The sequence below is a fragment of the Myotis davidii genome, unplaced genomic scaffold, assembly GCF_000327345.1.
Source record: "Myotis davidii unplaced genomic scaffold, ASM32734v1 scaffold243, whole genome shotgun sequence".
NCBI lineage: Eukaryota > Metazoa > Chordata > Mammalia > Chiroptera > Vespertilionidae > Myotis > Myotis davidii.
In genome coordinates, this window is record NW_006295183.1 from 4394611 (window position 1) to 4412845 (window position 18235).

Below are 18235 nucleotides of genomic sequence, written 5' to 3' on the forward strand. Positions count from 1 at the left end.
CTTCCTTGACTACATCATAAACAATTACCTACACAATTGATTTAAGAACTTGGAGTGGGGGAAAAGACAATTTTTTCTGGTTGTAAAACCGAGAGAATAGAAAACATGGATGCTAGTCAGCAAATTTAGGGTCCAGCGTCATGTTCATCTGTGAGGCCTCTTAATTTATTTCAAATTTGGGATTATAAAATAAAATGTTTATATAGAATTTATGTTTTCAAATGTTTCGCCATGAGAGATCTTTTTTATAAACTCATGTTTTATTTCTGTCTAGCAAATGAACTGTGTTTTAAATCAATGTCTACTTTTCCCCATTCTGATTTTTCAAAAGCATGTACATACATCTATCACCAGAACATTCAATTACCATAAGACAGATAACCAGAGTTTCCATATTGGATTGATATCATTTCTTCCCTCAAATTTGAAAGATGTGATTTTATTTAACCGGTGTAAGTACATTGAGATTTCTCCTCCAGGCTTTTAAAAATACTGACAATTTGTCCTGAGAATTGCATTGATTCCGTTGGATTTTTATGAAGATTAATGAGCGGTTGCTAATGTTGTGAACAGTTTCACACAGTCACTGAAGCCAATAGGAATTTTAAATGTTGACAGTTTTATCATCATCATCGCCATCATGATAGTCATTGTATCCTCCCCCTCATCATTTATTATTTCCCCCCTTTCTGTTTTATGCACTTAGACACACACAAGTTTCACGTCACTGTTATGCCCAGATTTCAGGATCCCCAAAAGACCACCAGGGAGCCAGCCATGTCAGATGCAAAAGCAGAGAGTCTTTTATTCGAACTAGTTCGGCTCTCCGACCACACTCACCGATGCAACGGTAAGCCAAGTGGCAGAGAGAGAGCTAGCCCGATGGGAAGAGGAGTTTTATAGGTGGGTGGAGAGGTGACTGTGGGTCCTGCCGATTGGCCAGGCGCAAGTAGGTGTCTTGTCATTGGTTAGATTAAAGAAATCCTGGGCGTGGCTAGCAGAGGCTTGGGCTTCCGGGAAGAAGGTACTTTCCTGAGCACATGGCTGCTACCCCAACATGGAGGATACGGGGCAAGATGGAGAGCATAGCACTTGCCCTTTCAGTCACCACACATACTGCTTTCCTTCTACACTTAGTCAGTGTTTGCTTCTTTAAGACTAAGCTGGAAGAGTTTCTACCTTTGAGTAGCATCGTCCTGTCCCTCCTAAACCTCCCAGAGCACTCCAAGTTTTTCTCCATCATATCTTTCAGTGGCTCAGTTCAAGGAGCCTATGTGAGTAGTAATGAACCAGCAAGCGTGGGCTAGGCCTGGGGACAGCAGGGACAGCAACGTGACTATGCATGTGCTCTCAAGAGTTCCTGGTCCAGTATCAAGATCTCATGCACTTGAGTACTGCTTTGGGTCCCCAAATAATCTGCTTTCACACCTAGAATTAGAACATGACTTTCTGTCTCTATATCTCTGTGTCTTCTTCCTGTGTTTAGATGTTTGGACATGCTTTTTATTGACAAAGGAATAGAAGACACCTACTCCTGTCCTATACATTTATAGAAAGTTAGAGAAAGTAGTTGCTTCTACCCACAGAGCGAGAACCTTGAATGCCCATACCTATGTATCTGTTCCAGAAAGCAATACTTGGGTGTCATCCAATGCCAAATGATTGTCCTCAACTCCTCAACAAGGAAGGTTTTGCCATTTATTTCCATTTCTTCTGGTTTTCCTATTGAACATACGACCTGCAACCTGCTTGAGATTAGCAGGCGCTTTCTGTCCAACTTTCCATGGTGATACGCAGCTTTTGTTTCCAGCCTTGCCTTGCCTGATTTCCTCCTCTGTTTTCTTCCTCTTGGCTTTTTAAATTAAAGTGCTAGTCCCTGGGGTGGTATCTCTTGCCTGAAGCTGTCATCCTGTCCAAAGATAACAGCACTGCATTTACCATCACAAAAACAGAGAAAAGAATGCAAGGACAGGAGAATGTTTGACCTATTTGTGATAGTGTCTTTTTCATTATAAAATAATAAAGTGTTTAACTGATAGTTTCTGCCAGAGATCTTGCAGATTATACACGCATTCCCACATCTCTGCTTTCAGTTCATTTTGGTGAGGTTTCAATAATAAATGGACATTTTACTCACCACAAAGAGATTGATTCTGGTTTAAATGGAATCCATAATGACCCCCTCCAATCTATATTTTTTAAGAGAAATCATTTTTTTTTAAATGGCAAAAATGGGTCTGTTTATTTTTGAGCTGTTTCGTCAAAGTCCTAATAAGTTAAATTAAAGGGCATATTTTATGAACTATGGCATTATATATAAACTAATTGTAATTGTAGGTTCTCAGGGGGTAAAAACTAGATGAATATCATTTATAGAAAATGAAATAAAATGCCACCAATTATATTTCTTTTTTTAATTGGAAGCAGAAATATGCTAGATATATTTAGAAATATTTTAATTGCATATAAAGTGCCAAAGACTTTTTTAATGCAGTCATTTGATATCTGCATGCTTCTTTTGTTTAATTTCACATTTCAAATATTTCTGAATGCATAGCAAGCCACATTGCCAAGACAGGCTTAGAAAATAGAGCTATACTCTATTATACATCAGGACAGCGATTTTAAACCTTTTTCATCTTAAGACACACATACACTAATTACTAAAGTTCTGGGGCATGCCAAAGTATATATACATATTACAGTTTTTGCTGATCTGACAAAAATATAGGAATAATTTTGCTATTGTCATTTTTTATTTGACAATCTAAGGAAAAGAAGTCAGTGCTTCTCACTAAATAGTTAGATGTCGCATGTTTTAAAAAGTCTTGTGGAACACCAGCATCTCAGCACAGCAGTTGAAAATCACTGCATTTGGATAATAATGTCTAAGAATATATATTTCAATTGAGATAATAGAAGCATAGGGCGATCTACTACCAGGACTGCTTATAGAGACATAAAAAACTAGCAAATAACCTGGAGGATATTATCTTGTCTTTTGTGAACCAGAGAAATACTTAGAACGGAATATATTTATTTGCCTCTGAAACCACTCTCATCTTTGCATTATGCCTCAACTGTAATCAAGGCCAATAGTATTTTTGCTGTACGATAATTATACTTAAGAATGTTAAGTAGCACTGTAACAATAAATACAATGATATACTTATCAATAGTTAGAGTACTGAGTATTTAGGATTTAGGATGACAAAACCAGGTCACTTTTGAGAGTACAAGTTTTAGTACTGATGAACATTAATCATTTTGCAGGGACAAAAGCAAAAACCTAGAATATTCCAGGCAAGGATGAATGGTCATGTAGGCTACTGTGATAGTTAACAGAAATAAAAGATGTCTCCAAAATAAGTAATGAATCAGATTACAAGTAACGATGAAGTAATATGTAGGTGATGCTTCTTTAATTGGCACAATTCAGTTATTTGTCCCAATACCTAATGTTAAAGAAAGAAACCTAGACAATATTATTATTGGTTAAAGATTTGACTTCATGAAAGTTTATGCACACAGAAAATGACCCTGAATGGTGAGGTGTGTGTGTGTGTGTGTGTGTGTGTGTGTGTGTGTGTGTGTGTGTCTATGTCCCATGACACCTAAGTTGGAGAAGAGTATAAGAACATTATTTCCCCTACTCTATTTCAACAGTAAATTAAGAAATCTAGAAATTCATAGCCTCTTAAATCATATGCCAGCATATTTTCCTCAGGACAAGAGAGAATCACTTAAAGCTAAATTTAAGAACTTTAACTGGAAATTAGCTAGGAGTAACAGTTGTAAGCCAAATATCCATTATAATTTCATTGCTGAGATTTGGAATTTAATATGCTAGAAAACTTCTCAAAGACATCCAATAAGCAACATTTTCAGAGACACATCCATTTTTTACTTCTTTCCGCATTCAATGAAAGCTATGGCCTGGTACTTTCCTTAGATCATAATTTAGATGTCAATCTTTACTACTCTAAAATAGTGGCCCTGGAGTTCTAGTTCTACTTAAGAGGAGCTCTCAAATATAATAAAAAATAGCTATGAAATCAGAAAGCTCTTAGTAATTCTACTGGCTCATGACAGGACCACTTGATAAGTTACTCCATACAGGAAAGAAAGAAAATGTGGAAGGTTCAGAAGGCAATGCCAAAATGAAGTTGAAAGTGTTGGAAATATTGTTTTATATCACTTCATCCTTAACCCTTTGTGATAGTTCAGTGAAAAGTTGTATTTGAAGCTTCAAATTGTATTACATAGAATATTGCAAATAACTTAAAGAATACTTCTTATAAGAGAATGACTTTCTATTTATGGCCATGACCTTGAATAGAGATGTGCCCACATGGGTTTGGTTAAGTAGATCTAGTAACAGTTTCTCATTTTATCATTCATATATTGTTATTGATTCCAGAGAGTAAGGGAGAGGGAGAGATAGAAACATCAATTATGAGAAAATTGTTGATTGGTTGCCTCCTGCATGCCCCCTACTGGAGATCAAGCCCACAACCTGGGTATATGCCCTGACTGGGAATTGAACTGTAACCTCCTGGCTCAACCACTGAGGCACCAGCCAGGCACCTCCTCATTTTAATCAGAAAAAAAGTGGTGATATGGCATATATTAAATTAAACCAGGACTATGTCAGGCACTATGCATTTGTTTTCAGAAGGTGATCACATTGAAAGAGAGACTGGGAGTCAGGGCAAGTGGACACTAACCCAATCTCTCCTGCAGTTAGGGGAAGAATAAGTAGAAATGAATCCAAGTCCACCCTTTTACTTCACCATCAGATTATTTTAACATAGTTAAAATACAGAGAGCAGGAATCCCTGTGTTCTAGAATTTTTGCTGCCATTGATAAAAAATATTCTTATAAAAATCAAAGATATTGTTTTATAGTTCAGTCATAATTATGACAACTGATTACTACTTTATCCTGTAGTAAATAGTAAATTCATGGCCTGAGAATCTATGGGAGCATGGTGGTCAGTTTTGGCCTATGATAGTTAATTTCAAATATAGAGGTAGATAACATGAGTTTTTTTGTGATTCTCTTTTTAAGCACAATCTGTTATAAAGCAATTATGGTGACTTATATTGGCAGACACATGTAAGCAATTACTCCAAACATTCATAGAATGCAATTATGGCAAATAAAATCCCAATTGGAAGAACCTGGCATGGAAGAGGGAAGGGTTCAATGTCAAGAATTTTAATTTTTTTTAGAATAAACAAAAATAAGGTACTTTATTTTTCTCTTACAGCATTGTTTTTGCATGCAAGATTTTTTCCAATAAAGTTATTGGCTGTCCCTATATTCAGATTGTAATTTGGTTGCTAAGTTGTGATTAACACTTTTGAAAGGGGATTGGAGATTACATTATATAGAGACAGGATCCTTAGATAATGCAGTTAAACCAATGGATTTATCATGTACTGTAGATACACTTTTTAAAAAGGGAAAATAAAATCTATAGCTATGAATACCAGCCAGATCGAAGTTTCTGTGAGATGAAAATCATATTTGTGAATTATAAGTGATTCAGATCATTTTTGAAAGGTTCAAGTTTATTAGATATGCAATTTTATGTAAAGTTTGGTGAATTATGTGGTGTACTTTCAAATAAAAACAAAAAAATGAACATTTATAATAATATTTATTTTATAAGTTGTTTTTAGAGTATATACACACACATATGACACAATGCCTCTTCTCAAAGATTCATTCAGAACATGAGATATAAATATATGACATTTTAAATAACTGTACTTCGAAATACAAAGATAACACAAATTGTTATTCAATAGGTTGCATAAATAAATGGTATATAAAGCAATGTCATACAGAAGGACATCATCTGAGCCCAGAAGAGAATTTCAATATAAATAGACTTTGACACACTGTATTTGTTTAAATACTTACTGGCTTCAACATGTCTTCATTGGTTTCCAGAGGATTATCAAATTATTCATAATTATTTGCTTACCTATTAATCGTCCCCCTGAATTTTGGATTAATGTTCCAAATTCCTAACCCTCTATTTGACATATAAAAGGCCCTAAACAGATAATTTGAAAAATGAATGAATGACTGTGCCTCATGCAGGCAGAAAGGTTGATTATGTCATAGAAATTATTAATTGCCTTTGGCCAAGACCATGTAACATCTATACATATAAAAAGCCCATGGCCCTAACTCCATACGACCAAAGACCGGTGTGGGTGGGCGGCGCTGCACGATTTTGCGCACTGGGCTTCTAGTACGATATAAAATAATGACAGAGTCCTGGATAGCATGCTTGCTTTGCCGTACTCTCTGCAAACAAAAACCAGAAGGGCATTCTAGGTGAGAATAACAGCATGAAGAAGTTATGAATCTGATAAGGCAGGTATAAGTATTGTGGATTGAAGAAGCATAGTTCCCCTGACTCTTTATATGGTTAAACATTGGATATTCTGGAGCTCTGGGATAGCTCCAATCCTTATAGAGTGGAGATTGTAGAGAATCCTAATATGCTTAGATCAGGATCTGTGTGTGTTAATGATTCCACTGTAGCAGCAGGAAACAGATTCCCAGATCATCATCCTGGCACTGACAGTCCTTTGGTTGAGACAAGTCTGAGTTGAAGCATGTATCCTTTCCAGGAGAGCCCAGGGCAGCCCAGGGTGTTAAAAGTGAGGAGCTTTGATTTCTTGACTTGATTCTGCTTTTACTAAGCTGTGTGGCTCAGTTTCCTTGCTTGTAGAATGGGAGGTGGCAGGCTCTACTATCCCACTTCGATGTATCTCAGATTGCTCTAGGAATCTGTGAGTGAGGTGGTCCCTGGGGTTGTGAGAAGGAGGAAAGTGACGTCCATGAGGTGGACTTTTCTGTCTTCTTTCCCCTGGAGATACTTTCATGATCACACTGTAGCTCAAAACAACTGGCAGGTGAAAATGTAGTAAACTGGTTAATAGCATTGATTTTGGAATAAAAAGAATCTTCTGGGCTCAAATACTATATCCACTCCTAGTAGCTGTGGGATCTTCTGTCAATTGAAGATAGAAAAACCTGCCTCTCAGGGCTGTCTGGTGTTAAATGGGTTTAAAACTCGGGGAGATCCTGACAACACTGCTTGACTTCTCTCCATCTTTTCTGAGATGGCCACTCTGCTCTCATCCCCCCATCATCTCCTGACTGTGTCTACAATGGAGAAATACCTGATTTTAGTTTTCTTCAATTACGTACGAGAAATATCGCAAAGCATGTGGGTTGGGGCAGAAGGGTTATTTTCTTGCTGAAAATAGTTATATTAAGAACTCAGAAGATAAGAGTGATTGGTTGGTATGTAAATTTTGGGATTCCCTCATATGCTTTTGTTTTTAATGAGCTGTTAAAGGGGACAGACAGAGGAAAAATAAATGACGTTCTGAGGATGTTGGAAATAAAAATCACAAAGCCGGAAGCTCAGACAAAAACCTCTTCAGCTTATACCCAGCCCTTTCTTTGTGGTTAGTAATAGAGAAGTATGGGTCCACCTCTTAAGGTCTTTCTCTCCTACCTTGATTCAAAGTGATTCTAATGACCTCCCTACTTAATGCCAAAACGTTTCCCATTACAAATGAGAACAAAAGTCAAACTCCTCCCCATACTCGAAAAGGCTTTGCCTAATAGGTCTCCAGCTTCATCCTAGGCCCATCTCCACTACTGTCCACTCTGCTCCCTCCCATTAGCCTCACTGGTCTCCGAAGCTGTTCCTCTCATACCAGTGGTTCTCAACCTTCTGACCCTTTAAATACAGTTCTTCATGTTGTGACCCAACCATAAAATTATTTTTGTTGCTACTTCATAACTGTAATGTTGCTACTGTTATGAATCGTAATGTAAATATCTGATATGCAGGATGGTCTTAGGCGACCCCTGTGAAAGGGTCATTTGACCACCAGGGGCTGCGACCCACAGGTTGAGAACTGCTGCTCTAATACACTAAGCCAGGCCTTACCTCAGGGAGCATGCAGCTGTGTCTGCAGTCTGGGAGATTTCTTCCAGACTTTTGCTTGATTGGCACCTGCCCATCATTCGAGTTGCAGCTCAAATGTCATTCTGCTCAGATGCCTTCCTTGGCTCTCTTCTCTACAGCAGACCCATGTCCCAGACCCTTCCTAGGTTCACAAACTGTTGTATTTAGTTCACAGCACTGTCCATTTTCTGGAGATGATTTGGACAGTTAATTCATTGGTTTGTTGACTAGTTTACTCTATGTCTTTCCCACCAGGTGACAAGCTCTCTGAAGACAGTAGTCTTGTCTGTTTGGTTTCCTGCTATATTGGAGGCATCTAGAACATGCTTGGCACACAGTAGGTATTCATTTAATATTTGCTGAATAAATGCATGGATGTGGATGGGTGTTCATATTAACATTGTCTTATCTCAGAGGTGAGGAATGCATCCCCCTTTGGCCTAATATTAGGCTCACTTAGGCTCAACTGAGGCACAGAAAATAAAACATTCTATCAACTTCAAAGTGGTTCTCTCTGCGTGGCTGCAATATAGCATGATTTGTGGAGCTTTAGAAACACAGATGCCAGCAGTCCACCCCACAGTTAAATCAGACCCTCTATGGGTAGAGTTTGAGCCAAGACAGAAACCAACAAAATAAGTAAACAATAAACTGCCTGCACGTTTTTATCATGCAAGGAGATTAGGCGACTCCTAGCTTACCTTACTCATTCCAAATAGAGCTGCAGAGTAACCTGCTGTTAAGATCCCATGGAATGATGTTTGGACATAAAGTTTGCCATTGGTATTACATGGGAACCTACCATTAATAACAGGTTGGAAAGGACGCTATTCTTTTTTTTTAAAATATATTTTATTGATTTTTTACAGAGAGGAAGGGAGAGAGATAGAGAGTTAGAAACATTGATGAGAGAGAAACATCGATCAGCTGCCTCCTGCACATCTCCTACTGGGGATGTGCCCGCAACCCAGGTACATGCCCTTGACCGGAATCGAACCTGGGACCTTTCAGTCCGCAGGCCGATGCTCTGTCCACTGAGCCAAACCGGTTTCGGCAAGGACGCTATTCTTAACCAAAACGAGAGAGAATGGGTCTGGTTGGATTGTCCACTGCAGATTGGCCTTGGTTTCCGGTGCCGTTCATTAAACCTCTGGGTGATTTGCAGCTGGTCACCATCCCATGGATTGCTGGGGACTCCTTTGCTGACCGTGTACAATAGCCGGTGCTCTCTGGATGGCAGTGGCTTTTTGCTCTCACATGTTTCAGACAGAGATAAACACTGACATGATTTGAATGGCGTTGTGACATTGTTGAAAGAGCTTAGATGTTTGAACCAGCCATGGCAGAGTCTAATGAAAGAATAAAGAGCGATTGAGTTTAACATACCACTTTATGCCTGGATTGCAAGATGCGCTTTGATTATCTCAGTATCAGATTCTCCCTCAAAGTTCACGAGCTCTCAAATCCTGTTCTACAAGAATGTATACGCATTGCTTTATGTTGGCTTTTGACGACAGAATCCGTTACATTTACATATCAGCCCATCCAGATGCAATGAGCCAATGCAACCATCTCCAATCCGAATTTTGCTGATAAGGATTCTAAGATGACAATTTATCAGAATCGCGTAACAATTTCAAATGGTCTCCTCAAGAGAATCCTCTCATTAATTATTAGCAAAAGTTCCCCCCTAAGAGCTCCCCAAAGAGGGTGGAAAGAAAAAAACTCAAAAAATGTATAAAGAGGCAGAGAAAGTTATAGTGATGTAAGTGTAGTTAACGTGCTAAGCATCATGACCGAAGAATGTTTTTTATATCTGTTATGAAAAAAGAGAAGTGCTCATTTAATTTTTAATAGGAGGGAAAAAAGTAGGAAGCAGATAACTGCAAACAGATATTGCTTAGCACGAGACCTTGTCTCTTCGTGACATAAACCTGTTTAGAGTCTGACTTCTCCATGCCCCTGACTCTTCCCCTGTGGTCCTTCAACCATGCTACTTCAAATCAGATAAATATGATTAATTTGTCTCTGCCCTGCTCTGAAAAGACACTCTGCACAGGGGCTTTGATCTGATCACCCAGGGGGGGTCTCCTTCTGGTCCAGGCGGACTGAGTTGGAATCAGAGCAAAGGCTCATGTGATTATACGTGTCATTGTTAATTGAGCACTAATGTCAATGTTCATTAGGAACAAAGGAAGAGGGGGCCTTGTAGTCAGGGCTTCATCTTCTCATTAACTGTATCACATCCAGTGGTACCTAAGATACCAGAACCACAGTGTAACTTCCTGGAAAGGAGCATTTCCTATTTTCACGTGGTTATGTTCCTTCAAAGGGCTGGGGGGAAATGCTAGAAATTCATCTGGTATTCGTGCATAGCCTTTTGAATGTATTCGTTTAGGACAGCCGTGGGCAAACTATGGCCCGCGGGCCGGATCCAGCCCCTTTGAAATGAATAAAACTAAAAAAAAAAAAAGACCATACCCTTTTATGTAATGATGTTTACTTTGAATTTATATTAGTTCCCACAAACACTCCATCCATGCTTTTGTTCCGGCCCTCCGGTCCAGTTTAAGAACCCATTGTGGCCCTTGAGTCAAAAAGTTTGCCCACCCCTTCTTAGGATCATGCCTTTTGCAGGAAAAACACCTGCAATAAACACAGTTCAAACCCTAGTTGGCGATTTGTACCTTCTCCTTACACTGGTGATCACAGGCGGGTTCTCCTGGCATTTGAGATTTTCATGCATAGTCACCCCTGTGGTCCCCGACTCACCTCCTAAAGCTGTTGTGACAGATTCCCAAGTCTGACTGTTCCAGTTGTGCCTTATCCCCGCCACTTACCTCACCCTCAATACCAGTGGCAGAGCGGGGCTGGGAGAGGCTTTGAGGCATTGAAGTTCTCTTTCTGATAACAGCAATGAGTGACACAAGCTCCTGAGTGTAGGCAATGTGTCTGAGCTCGCAGGTGAATTCCATCTCCCTGGACTCACTTAGCTCAGGATGCTTTTATGTTGAAGGGCCTAGTTTGGGTCATAAAAGTAAAAGCAAATACCGCATCCAGTTCTGCACTCAGCTTGGAGTCAGGACAATGAAATGAATAGGTTCTGGGGTGAGGGGCGGGAGGGGGCTAAGTGGGACTTCAATATTCATTGCTCTGGAGGGGGAAAGATGTCAAGAAAGATTTAGTTTGTGAAGGGACATAAACTAGATGACTTCAAAGATTGTCTTTGAATTCCCAAGTACTAAAAGTGGGGGCTGGGGGAGGGGAGAGGGGGGGAAGGTTTTCTTTAACTCAGCTTGAGTTGCGATTAGAAGTAGACAACTTTTCTAAAGGGACAAGGTAGGCTGGCGGAAAGCTTGATGTGCGGTTGGGGGTGAAGGGAGTGAACCACAGTAAGTCAGAGAAGGGGGTAGGAATGTGTGCCGGTGCTGGGTTTCTTAGCCTGCGGAAGTCATTTTAGGAGTGGTCGCCTGTCCTCATCCTTAAAGGGAAGGAAAAGAATGGGACTTGGAAACCTTTAGAGTAGTCTATAGGCGACTAATTCCTGCCTTGTCCGAAGTCATTGAAGAGACTGAATATCAAGTGAAGTGATTGGAATTAGAGGAGAGAAGGGAGAGGGGAGGGAAGGGAAAGGAAAAGGCAGAGGAAAAGGTGGAAAGGGAGGGATAGGGGAGGGGCAGGGAGGAAAGGGATGGAAAAGAGAGAAAGAAAAAATAACCGTAGGTTCTCCAGTTTAATCCGAACTCAAATTTTTTTTACTATATATACTCTCCCCATGAACTTTTCTTCATATCTTCAACCCAACACATTTAGGTGACACCATTTGGCCACCACGCACACTGACCCATGTGTTCAAGCCACCAGACTGAAGGGTGGACTAGTCAATTGTGATGCTGTGTGTGCACATGTCAGAGGTGAGACCTGGGCTGCAGCCATCATGGTGTCTGGAGGCTATTTGGTGACACCAGTTTGAGTAAGTTTTAGAGAGTGAACTGGAAAGGAGGGCTCAGTCCGGCCACCATGAAAGGCGAACATGTAAAGGAAGTGTGTGAGGAGAGGATCTGTAATGGGGACAGGGACAGAAAATGTGGGGGTGCAGGAGAAAACCTAAAACCATCCCTGTGCACAGGGGCAGAAGTCCGCTCTATCTGAGACCATCGAGGGGCCAAATACAATGAGGAGTGACAGATGCTAACTTTATTTTCTGTCATCTGGTGTCCTTGTGGGTCTCCTGTTGTATCTCTATAAAAATCCTCACCTTCATCTCTGTAAAGGGGTCAAATACAACGAGGAGTGACAGATGCTAACTTTATTTTCTGTAATATGGTGTCTTGTGGCTCTCCTGTCTTATCTCTATAAAAATCCTCACCTTCATCTCTGTAAAAAGAAGGATCGACTCTTTGCAACATGGGAATATTCAGGATATTCATAAAAGTGGATAAAAATGTAGAACTTGAGTGCAGTTAACACAATTTCCACATCAAATATCATTTCATCAATATTCAGAGGTTTTTGAAACATGACATGGAACTAGGATATTTAAATATGTGCCTTTGTTGGGTAGAATGTCGGTAAGAATTTTATGGCAATGATGACTATTTGCCATACTTATTTGGCATAAAGTAGACATTGAGAGAATTTTCTCTCACGGAGAATGTTCCAGATCCAGGGCTTTGTAAATTCGCTACTAAGTATACACATAGAGGCTAATGGGGCCCAGTGAGGGATTTGATGACGAGTTGCCTGTGGTTAAACCCCAACTCTACCAAACACTGATGTTGCTACTTTGGGAGTCTTCTCTAATGAATGACAAGGAGAGGAAGGTGTGGTAAAGCAGATAGGAAGAAAGTAGAGAAAATAATGTACCTACTTCATAGAATTTTCCTGAGGATAAAAGTAGATCATACATGGAAAATACTTCCAGCAGTTCTTGTCACATGGTAAGCTCTCAATACATGTTGGCTCCCATTCTTATGATTCAGTTATTTTAACAGTTCTGTAAAAAATGCTCTCACTATTCACATTCGATTGGGAAGAAAATGAGAGCTTAGAGAGGCGAAGGAACTGGAGTGTGATCGTAACAGGAGAAGAATTCCTTTGACTTACAAATCCGTGCTTCTTCCTCTACGCTAGGAGTTTCCAAACTCTGTTCTGAGGTGCCCTCTGGGTGAGAAAATGAATTTAAAGTGTGCTTTCAATGCTATCACTTTTTCCAACTGTATGAGAAAGGAGGCAAACTCTTCTTTCAGACTAGATCTTTCTGCATGCAATCCCCTCCCTTCCCCTGAGAGCACGTGAGTTATGAAATCATCCAATACATATGTTGCCTACACCCTGGCACATCCTGAACAAGCACATACGCCCCTCTCACTGCACCCGGAGGAATTTAGCATATGTCGTCCACATCCTGGGATTGTCCAGAGTGCCATTCGGAATGAATTGCTGTTAAAACTGCAACCCGTTACACCTTCCTTGGCATAATATTGCATCTAATGGAATTAGGATGTTATTTTATGGATTTGCATCTTTCCCTGATCACTACATGACAGTCCCTCTCCCCCCTGCCCCACAATAACCTGACATTAGGTTTCCAATGTGTACAAACGTGGAAAAGAAAACACATAGTAAAAATCTATTGATTTTTAGCATTTTGAAGCTCTGGTAACAAAAATATGTATATTGTAGCATAGACCCACTCAAAGTATTCACAATTTAACATACAGAGAGGGCATGACTGGAGCTATTACCTGAAAACGTGCATGTGACAAATTATTCATTTCTCCAGTTATACAAATTTTAAATTGGAAGAAAAGAGAGCTAGTAGTTTTTATATGCATTAATGTGCCAGATGCATGGCTAAGTGACTTACAAGTAAAATACTGCTCCTTTCACTATTTAAAATAATTGTGAGAGAGGAGGGATTATTTTGCCAGCTTTTTAAGAAGGTTTCTTTAAGGCTTAATGCTAGTAATTGAACACAATCTCACAACCAGTAAATGATGCAGGCAGAATTCAATTATGTGCTTATTTGAATACATACTTTTACTTCATGTACCAGAGGCCTGGTGCACAGATTCATGCACTGGTGGGGTCCCTCAGCAGTGACCTGCTCTCTCTCACAATCTGGGACCCCTCAGAGGATATCTGAGAGCCGGTTTTGGCCCAATCCTTGCAGGCCAGGCCGAGGGACCCCATAGGTTCACGAATCCATATACCGGGCCTCTGGTATGCATTGCATATAAGATCTTTAGTTAATGTCTTCCCGTCCTCCCCCCTCCCCCTTCCCTCTGAGATTCATCAGGCTGTTCCATGTTTTCTTGCCTGTGGTTTCCGCTCCTGCATTGAGTGTCTGCCCCTTGGTGGTCAGTGTGTGTCATAGCTACTGGCCTTTCGGCCGGTTGGCCAGTTGGCTGGTCACTTAGGCTTTTATATATATAGATAGCATGTGATAAGTAACAACTGAGAGGTAACAAGACAAATGAAACTGAAATGTCCTATGTGTTACATTCTACTGCAGAGCTGTTATTAAAGTAATCGAGAAGTAGATGGGACAGAGGACTAACCATGTTGTACTTAATGGTTCGTTATGCATTTTTGAAGCATTTTCATAGGTGAATCCCAAAACAATCCTCCAGTGATGGTTTCATCATCCTCAATTTATGGGTGATGACATCCTGGTGGTACCCAGCACATCTATTAGCAAATCTTTCAACCTTCAAATAGTTGCAGGACTATGCTCGCTACAACAGCACATATACTAAAATTGGAACAATACAGCCCTACCTGGGTTTGCTCAGTGGATAGAGCATCAGTCTGAGGAATGAAGAGTCCCAGGTTTGATTCTAGTCAATGGCACATGCCCTGGTTTGTGGGCTCGATCCCCAGTACGGGGACGGGGTGATGGGGTGTGCAAGAGGCAGCCGACAGCCTTAATCAAGTTTACTTTAAAAGTAAAAAAAAAAATAGAATGATTCAAAGACAATTAGCATGGCCCCTTTGCAAGGATGGCACCCAGATTCCTAAAAAATTCCATTTTTTTCAGACTCATAGACACAGAGAGTTAACTGGGGGTTGCCAGAGAGTAGGGGGATTGGGAAACTGGGTGAAGGAGGTGAAGGGACTAAGAAGCACACATTTACAGTTACAAAATAGTCACAGGGAGTAAGGAAAGCACAGGATATATAGTCAATACTATTGTGATAACTATGTATGTGGCGGTTAGGGTACTGGAAATACCAAGGGGAACACTTTGTAAAGTATGCAATTGTCTAACCACTACGCTGTACACCTGAAACCAATACAGAATAAAATTGAGAAAATAAAAGTTACAGGGCTATTCCCCATGCTAGGAAATGGATCTCATCAGATATTGTCAGACCCTTGCCATCTCTTGTCCTCTTATGTCTCTGTCCGATGGGTGAAAGCATATGCCCCAGGTAGTCTATGGTCCTAAAAAGATGAAGCAGGTAGAGCCAAACTTCAGCTCAAAGACGGGCCCAGCCTCACTCAGTCTAGGCTAAATGGGTGACCCCATCTAGATTCTAGCAGCAAAGTTAAGTGGAAGAAAAGGGTCATTCGTGTGTGTTTTCATTGAGCCATACTTGTCATGCAATTTCAGGGGGACAGCTTAAAGATTCAGTATTTGCATACACTGCGAATGATCAGCAAGATAAGTCTTATTACCTCCCACCACCATTCATAGTCACAAACTAATTTTCTCTGGATAATAACTCTTAAGACCTACTTTTTTAGTAAATTTTATATATACAATACAGTGTTATTAACTATAGCCACCATGCTGTGAATTATATCCCATGGCTTATATTATTTTATAGCTGGAAGTTTGTGCTTCTTAAGACAGAGTAATGAGTATGCTTATAGGTGTGTGTGTGTGTGTGTGTGTGTGTGTGTGTAGCTTTCTGGGATTGGGCTAGAATTTCCTACATTCAAAGGAATAGTATTGTTTTGTGGGGAAAGGAAACAGCATCTAATAGTGCCTCTTTCAAGAGGGAATGCCTTTCTGGAAATAGAGACAGGTTTAGTTTTATGAGAACAAATTGCATCCTAAAACCAAGGCATTGAGTTGTCAAAAGAAGCCTTGAGAAATCTCTCATTGTTCCCTTTACTGGGGAGAAGGGCCAAGGGCTGCAGAGCTAAGGCCTCCCCCATCAAGTCATGTAAAATAATGTAATCTGGTTTTCTTACAAAATATATTTAATGCATGGTGAGCCAAATAAATCAAAAGTTGTTTTGTTGTTATATTGCCTCATTACCAGCCCTTCTTTCACTTCCTGTGTTTTTAAAATACATGTTTATACGCACACCTAACATAATCAATAATTTAAAAAAAAACAGTAGTGAAAAAGACTTAATGAAATGCATCGGTATTTAAAAGTCTCCTGCAAACGTTTGTTGTTGTTAAAAAGCTTCAAGAAAATGTCATTTTTAATTTTTTGTTTTCTCATCAAAGGAGTTCAAATAATTTAGGCAGTTGTTCTGTGTTGAGGGCCTTTTGTGGTTTAGTCATTTGTGTGTGTGCTGGCAAAGGTGTAGAGACTGTTAGGTGCTCTTTGCCCCTTTCCTTGGTGGTTTTGTGTGTGAGCAAGGCTCATCCTCAACAGTAATTCAAGTCTCTGATTTCATTACTTAAGGAACCAGTTGCTGCAGTAGCTGAGAAAGGAGATGTGGCCTATGCGCATGCTTAGATCAGTGGGGACAAGCAGTCATTCATTCAACACCCCCAGCACAGAGAAGAAGACCTCTCTAAATTTTTTTTTTGATGGACCAGTGGGTTGATTGACTGGTGTTTATATTGGTTAGGCCTCTCTTTCTCAGACATCACTTATGTATCAACGAGGATCTCATTTCTGTAAGCTGACTTTGTAACCTGCTACTTTACTGAATTTATTGAAGAATTCCAACAGTTTTTTTTATTGACTCTTGGGAATCTTCTCTATAAAAGATTCTATCATCAGCAAATAGCAACAATGTTGCTTCTTTCCCCCATCAGGATGCCTTTATTTCTTTGTCTTGCCTAATTGCTCTATCTAGGACTTGTAGTATTATATTGAGTAGAAGTGCTGCTGTTGGGCAACCTTGCTTTGTTAGTGAGGCGTTGTCCTATATGGACTTTATTATGTTCAAGTATGTTCCTTCTACACCATCAATTAAGTTTTTGTCCTGAAAGGATGCTGGATTGCATTAAATGTTTGTTTGGGTTTTTTTTTGTTATCTCTTGAGATGATCATGCAGTTTTTATCTTTTATTTATTGACATGATGAATTACATGTATTGATTTGTGTAATGTTGAATCATGCTTGTATCCCAGGGATAAATCCCACTTGGTTAGGGTGTATCATCCCTTTAATGTATTCTTGAATTTGATTAGCTAGTATTTTGTTGAGAATTTTTGCATCTATATTCAACAGGGATACAGTAAAGTAGATCGCAAGAAATATTTTATATACTTAAAAGTGAATATTTCAGTGACGTTTTTAGTTTACATTTCTGTGATTACATTTCTGTGTGCAAGTTCTTGAGCTGCTTAAGGCAAAGAGTCTAATGATATTTAATGACACTTATATACCTGTCAACCAAAGTAAACAAGTATTAATATTTTTCACAATTTGCTTTAATAAGTCTTATAAAATTTCATTGTGTTCCTTCCTCAGAAAAAGGCAAAACTTTGAGAGAAATATTCAGCCATTAATATTATGGCCTAAGTTATACCATCACAATTAACTATTTTTAAACAATGGTCATTATTGACATTATTACGGATGTCCATCACTTATCCTCCCACTTTGCTCCCTCTAACCAGATCTCACCTTCTCCTCCCTCACAATATATATTATTCAAAATATTATCATTTCAACATGCAATCAATTTTAAAGTTTTAAATCTCTCTCCTTATCTATGAATACATCTTTAATTTTTAGAGATAGATAAATAAATAAATAGACAAACAAACAATGGTCATTAGATTTATATAATAGGGCAAATTCAAGTTATCAGCGTGGTGACAACAATCACCTGCAAAGTTGTGTTTTCTTGAACAAAAGACAACAGGAAAGGTAATAAATACTAGAGGCTCCGTGCACAAAATTTGTGCACTTGGTAGTGGTGGTGGTGGGGGGGGGTCCCCTCATCCCAGTCTGTGCCCTCTCTCAGGGAGCGGGCCTATGCCAGCAGGTGACCATCCCCCGAGGGGTCCTTAGTGCTGCCGC

General features: G+C 39.6%; 1 long non-coding RNA gene across 1 annotated transcript; it reads right to left on the reverse strand.

Moving 5' to 3' along the window:
• Positions 1-4646: 4646 nt before the first annotated feature.
• LOC107184102 lies at positions 4647-15151 on the reverse strand. Its single transcript, XR_001514922.1, has 3 exons — positions 15062-15151; positions 7576-7579; positions 4647-4657 (listed from the first exon to the last, which is right to left on the reverse strand). It is a non-coding gene; the product is annotated as an uncharacterized LOC107184102 (long non-coding RNA).
• Positions 15152-18235: the final 3084 nt, after the last annotated feature.